Here is a 6,324-nt window from a genome sequence, read left to right as displayed (position 1 = left end):
AGGCTTAAAGCAGATGTCTGCTTGCACTGCAGAACTAAAAACCTGTGCGTGTGTGACTGAAACATTTGCCTGGAACAGCTGAGGGGGTTTATGTGGTCAAGTGTGGAGCCCGTGGGCCAGGAAAGGAAGGCCAGGGAGATTTGATGTTTTAGCCAGGAGAGCCTGAGACTACACTGCTTTGTTTGAAACTCTCTCTTTCCCTACCTGTGAATCCTCCCCCTGCACCCTCACCCCAACCATTGAATTCATGAAAGAAGTCTTTTTAAACGAAACAAAGGGAGACCACACCTGTGGGCTGGAGGGCATTGCAGTGCTACCCTCAGCCTTCTCACTGTCCTTGAGCACTTGGCCACTGCTGATACCTGCATCACTTTTGGGACTGGAGCTTCAGATCGCATCCCCTTTGGGGAGCCTTGTTGCAGACAGCCGAATTAAATGTAAATTGGGGAGTGCTGCAGGTATGTGGGATATATGAACGTGTGCAGAAGGTCAGATTGCGTATGGGGAGTGTGTAGGGTGAGACAAAGAGAACCAGCTCTGGGAAGAACCAACAGGGAGCAGCCGTCTGGAGGAGCCGAGATCCTGAACAGACTGAGAAGGCAAGGCGGCTCTTGTGGGGTGGGGAGAACTGGAAGCCCCGGAGCAGCAAAGTTCATGAAGGAAGAGTGATGAGTCAACACGCAGACAATTGTTAAGATGAGAAGGAAAGTGTCCATTAAATTTGGAAATTCAACACTGACTGGTGATTTGATTAGCACTGGTCCTTGAGGGAGTGGTGGGGCCAGAGTCAGCCTGCAGGAGGTGGGCAAGTGAGGCAACAAAGACACGGAGTGAAGGAGAATTTGGCAAAACAGAGAGACAAAGGGCAGGAACAGAGGGAGTGCCCGGGGTAAGAGAGGACTTTGCTGGTTTCTGTTTTGCTTGGCTTAGGGTGGGGTTGGGGGTGGTTGTGATGGTATTTACTTTGCTTTCACTTCCTATTACAAGGAAGAAAAAGACAACCCCTATTGGTAGGCAGTTAAGTTCTCTGCCATGGCAGTGTGGGTTTGTCTCACTCACTGTGATGGAGACCTGATGGCTTGTTTTAAGAACTTGTCTTGTTTCTATAGAGATGAAGGCTAGGAGCCCTAAAAAGGCCAAGGAGGAGAAAATGTTGAATGAGAGATTGGAGAGAATCTTGATGATGAGACACAGGGTGAGGGGAGATGAGGAGGATGAGAAAACAGGAAAGGGATCCTGAGGGAGGGAAGACAGAATAAGGTCATCACACGGGTGAAAGAGAGAAACAGGAGGAGACAGGGCCCCTCTTTGAGCCTGGAGCAGGAAGTTGAGGGAATTCATGTGACGGGCAGCCCTACTTTCCTTGGTCACTAGGCAGCAAGGCCACCTAATGTTGGAGGAGACGAGGATGTGATGGAGTTTGTTGAAAAATCTGAGGTTTAGCTATTGTGGGGACTGAGGGGGAGCTGAGCAGGGATCAGGAGAAGTTTCCTTCTCATGGCTTGCCTGGCTAAGATTAATGGTGTATTCAAGGTGTTCATGGCACAAATATCCAGAACTTCCTCCATCAGTGCCATCAGGATGTGGGGAGGAAGGATGCAGAGTGCAGAGGAAGGGTCAAGATTGTAAGACACGTGAAGTAAAGGACCAGGGCCAAGGGACCTAGGGGTTCTGGCATGAGACACTGGATTCCTTGTCCTCTCCCTTTCTGACCTGCCCTCAGCCTTTTCACACACAAAAAATTAATTTTGCTCCTTGTGTTTTATCCAGAGAGAGCCTTTTGGGACATATTCTATACACTGAAAAAACAGACTTTGGGTAATTTTGACATGCCAATGTAGGTTCATCAGTGGTAACAAATGTACCATTCTGGTGCAGGATGCTGATAGTGGGGAGGCTGTGAGCATGGGGTGAGGGGCATATGAGTAGTTTTAGGTTCACAGCAAAACTGAGCAGAAAGTACATATAATTCCTGTATATAGGATGTACTCCTTCCCCACTTACCTCACCATCAACATCCTCCATCAAAGTATTACATATACTTGTTATTGATGAACCTACAATGACACATCATGATCATCTAAAGTCCACAGTTTACATTAGGATTCATTATTGATGTTGAATATCTTGTGGGTTTGGGCAAATGTGTAATGACATGCATCAACAATCCTAGTCTCATACAGAGTAATTTCACTGCCCTAAAATTCTCTGTGCTCTGCCTATTCACCTCTCCCTCCCTCCAACTGCTGGCAACCACTGGTCTTTGTACTGTCTCCATAGATTTGCCTTTTCCAGTATGTTATATAGTTGGAATCCTATAATATGTAGTCTTTTCAGTTTGGCTTTTTTTTTTCATTATAATAAGCATTAAGGGTTCTACATGTCTTTTTTTGGTAGCTTGAAGCTCTTTTTTATTGAATTTATTGGGATGACATCCTATATAATAAAAGCCTAATATGCAAATTGACCGAATGGCAGAACAACCAGTGGAACGATCGGTTGCTATGCTGTGCACTGACCACCAGGGGGCAGACTCTCAATGCAGGAGCTGCCCCCAGCACCCAGGCCCAAGGCCAGCTAAGGTGGGGTGCCAGTGGGGCCCCACAATTGCCCCACTGGTTGCCCCACAGAGGGAGGCAACCGGTGGCGGCAGCGGGGTCAGGGCTGGAGAGTGGCCGGTGCCAGGCCCGTCAAGGCGGGTGCCAGCGGAGGCCCCCTGATTGCCCAGTTGGTTACCCCACAGATCGGTCCTGATGCTGGCCAGGCCTAGGGACCTTACCTATGCACGAATTTTGTGCATCGGGCCTCTAGTTCATTAATTCTATAACACATCATCTGTGTATGCATGTGTGTTCACCCCAAGTCAAGTCTCCTTCCATCACCTTTTATTCCCCTTACTTTTCTTTTACCTCCCTCACCCTTCTTTCCCTATGGTAATCACCATATTGTTGTTTATGTCTGAGTTTTTCCCCCTTTGCTTAATCCCTTTACCTTTTTCAGCCAGCTTTTCAACCATCCTCCCCTCTGACAGCTGTCAGTCTGTTCTCTGTATCCATGAGTCTGTTCCCATTTTGCTAGTTTATTTTGTTCATTAGATTTCACATACAAGTGAAATCATATGGTACTTGTCTTTATCTAACTGGCTTATTTCATTTAGCATAATACTCTCCAGGTCCATCTATGCTGTTGCAAAAGGTAAGATTTCCTTATTTTTACAGCCAAGTAGTATTCCATTGTATAAATCTACCACAACTTTTTATTCACTTACCTACTGATGGGCACTTGGGCTGCTTCCAAATCTTGGCTATTGTAAAGAATACTACAATGAACATAGGGGTGCATATATTCTTTCGAATTAGTGTTTTGGGTTTCTTGGGATACATACCCAGAAGTAGAATTGCTGAGCTAATTTGTTTTTAATGATGAACAATACACCATTGTCTGGATGTATCAAGGTTTGTTTATCTATTCACCTATGGAAGGACATCTTGTTTGCTTCCCAAGTTTTGGTAATTATGAATAAGGCTGCTATAAACATTCATGTGCAGGGTTTTGTGTGGGCATACATTTTAACTCACTTGGCTAAATACCAAGGAGAGCAATTGCTGGATCATATGGTAAAAGTATATTTAGTTTTGTATGAAACTGCCAAACTGTTTCCCAAAGTGACTGTACCATTTTGCATTCCCACCAGCAATGAATGAGAGTTCTTATTGCCACATATCTTCATCAGCATTTATGTTGTCAGTGTTTTGAATTTTAACCATTTTAATAGGTGTGTAGTGGTATCTCATTGTTGTTTTAATTTAGGTTTCCCTAATGACACAGATGTTAAGTATCTTTTTATATGCTTACTATAGGCCTGGTGCACGGATTCATGCACAGGGTGGGGGGGGGGGGCATCCCTAGGCAATAGGGGGAGGGACCGAGGGAGGTTGGCCAGCCGTGGGAGGTTGGCTGTGGGAGCACACTGACCATCAGGGGGCAGTTCCTGCATTGAGCATCTTCCCCCTGGTGGTTAGTGCGTGTAATAGCGACCGTTCAACCAGTCGTTCAGTTGACCCATCATAACGGCCGCTTAGGCTTTTATATATATAGATTGCCATTTGTAATCTTCTTTGATAAGATGTTTGTTCAGCTCTTTGGTCCATTTTTAAGTTGGGTTGCTATCCTATTATTGAATTTTAAGAGTTTTTATGTATGTTGGGTAACAGTCTTTCATCAAATGTATCTTTTGCAAATATTTTCTCCCAATCTGTGGTGGGAGGTTGGCTGGCCAGGGGGAAGAGGCTGCAGGAGGTTGGCTGTGGGAGCACACTGACCACCACGGGGCAGCTCCTGCATTGAGTGTCTTCTCCCTGGTGGTCAGTGCGCATCATAGTGACCAGTATTTTGGATAGATGTTTATCACCTTTTGCTTTCCTTTAAGTTACCTATTTGCCTCATTTATTACTTACATGCTATTTTTTATATACCTATCTGTGGCAGTTTAAAAATATGTTCATAATTTCTTTAATATGCTTCCCTTCAAAATGTAGAGGCCTGTTTCTCTTGCCTTGTGTGTGAGCTTTACTTAGTGAATTGCTTCTAACAAACTGAAGATGACTGAGGTGGTGATTCGTGACTCCTGATACCAGGTCTAAAAGACCTCACAGCCTCTCCCTCATCTTTCTCATGGATTGCTGCACTGGGGAACACAGTTGCCATGTTGTAAGGCCATTTAAACAGACCTATGGATAGGTCCATGTGGGAAAAAATTCAGGGCCCCTTGCCAACAGCTAGCAAGAACTGAAGCCCCCTGCCAGCAGCTGTGTGGGAAGCCATGGGCAGCTGAGCCCGGGGTCTCGGGTGAGCATGCAGGTGACTGGAGCCTCAGATGACACGTTGACTGCAACCTTGTCAGGCCTCTGAGTCAGAACCACCAGCTAAGCTGCTCCCAGGTTCCTGACCCTCAGAATCTGTGAGCTAATAAATGTTTATTATTTTAAGTCTGTAAGTCTTGGGGATAATTTGCCATGCAGCAATAATTAATGTATCTAGTTTCTTCGGGATTACCACTTTGTCATTAGATCTGCCACACTGTCTACTCTGTCAAGTCTAATTATTTTCTTCCAGGATGTCCCCTCTTTTCTACTTCCACTGTTCTCAGGTCTTGCCGCATAGTTGTCATCTTCCCCTCCCTGCTGATTTGGCTCACTGGTTCCAAGATCCCTGTTCTTCCTTTTCTTTCCCTGAAACCCATCAACGACTAACTCTTCGATAAGGTGTGAGACGTCAATTTTCTTAATCCTTGCATGTCTAAAAATGCTTTTACCTATTTTCATTCTTGATTGATAGTTGGCTGATTATAGGATTCAAGGCAGAAAGTTGTTTTCTCCTTGAATTTTGAAGTCATTGATTATTCTTCTGGCATCCAATGTACCTGCTGTCCAATACCATTTTCATTCTTGTTCTGTTGAATATGACCTAGCTTTTCCCTCCTCAGAAGTTCTAGGCTCCTCGATTTGTTCCTAGTGTTGTGGAATTTTATGATGTGACTTGTTGCATCATTCAGGGTGCTTTGCTGAAAGTGAAGAAAGTCCAACTAAAATGGCTCACAGGACAAGTGGATTCATTACTTGTATAGTAAGAAGACCTGCACTAAGGTGGCTCTGGGGTTGATTAACTTAGTGACTGAAGTACATAGTCAGGGACCCAGGTTTTAAAAAATCTATCTGCTCTGCCAGGGTGCATTGGTAACTCCCTTTGTGGGCAAAATATGGCAGTAGCATATATTCCAGAGGCAGAAATTGAGACTATCTCTCTCTCTGATCTAGTTAAAACTTTAGAATATTTCCCAGAATTAATCCTATCATCGGCATACTTTCTCTCATGGCCCTAGGTCCAAAATAAGGTGTTATAGCCATTTCTAAATGAATCACTAGACCAGGGGAATAAAATTAATATTATTATCTTAGAGTAATCAAGATTTACTCCCTGGAACTGAAGATGGGCATTGGTGTTTTCTGACAACATGGCTTTGCAGGGGAATGTGGGGATTTTAAAATACAATGCGAATCCTGTGCCTTTGTCCTGTGGGTTTATACCATTTTGTTCTTTTATTCCCTTTTAATAGGATTTTGAAGGGAAAGGTGATACCGTGTATGTCCAATCTGTCATCTCCGTATGGGAGCCCCCACCAATGTTTTTCAAACTGTGAGTTGTGACCTATAGTATGCTATCCATTTAAAGAATGAAACAGAATATATAATACCAGATTGCATGTATTGCATAAGTAAGATTAAATATTGTTTCATGAAACATTTATTTAAGTTGAGTGTGCAT

Source organism: Myotis lucifugus, unplaced genomic scaffold (genome assembly GCF_000147115.1).
Source record: "Myotis lucifugus unplaced genomic scaffold, Myoluc2.0 scaffold_259, whole genome shotgun sequence".
NCBI lineage: Eukaryota > Metazoa > Chordata > Mammalia > Chiroptera > Vespertilionidae > Myotis > Myotis lucifugus.
This window is presented reverse-complemented; position numbering follows the sequence as displayed.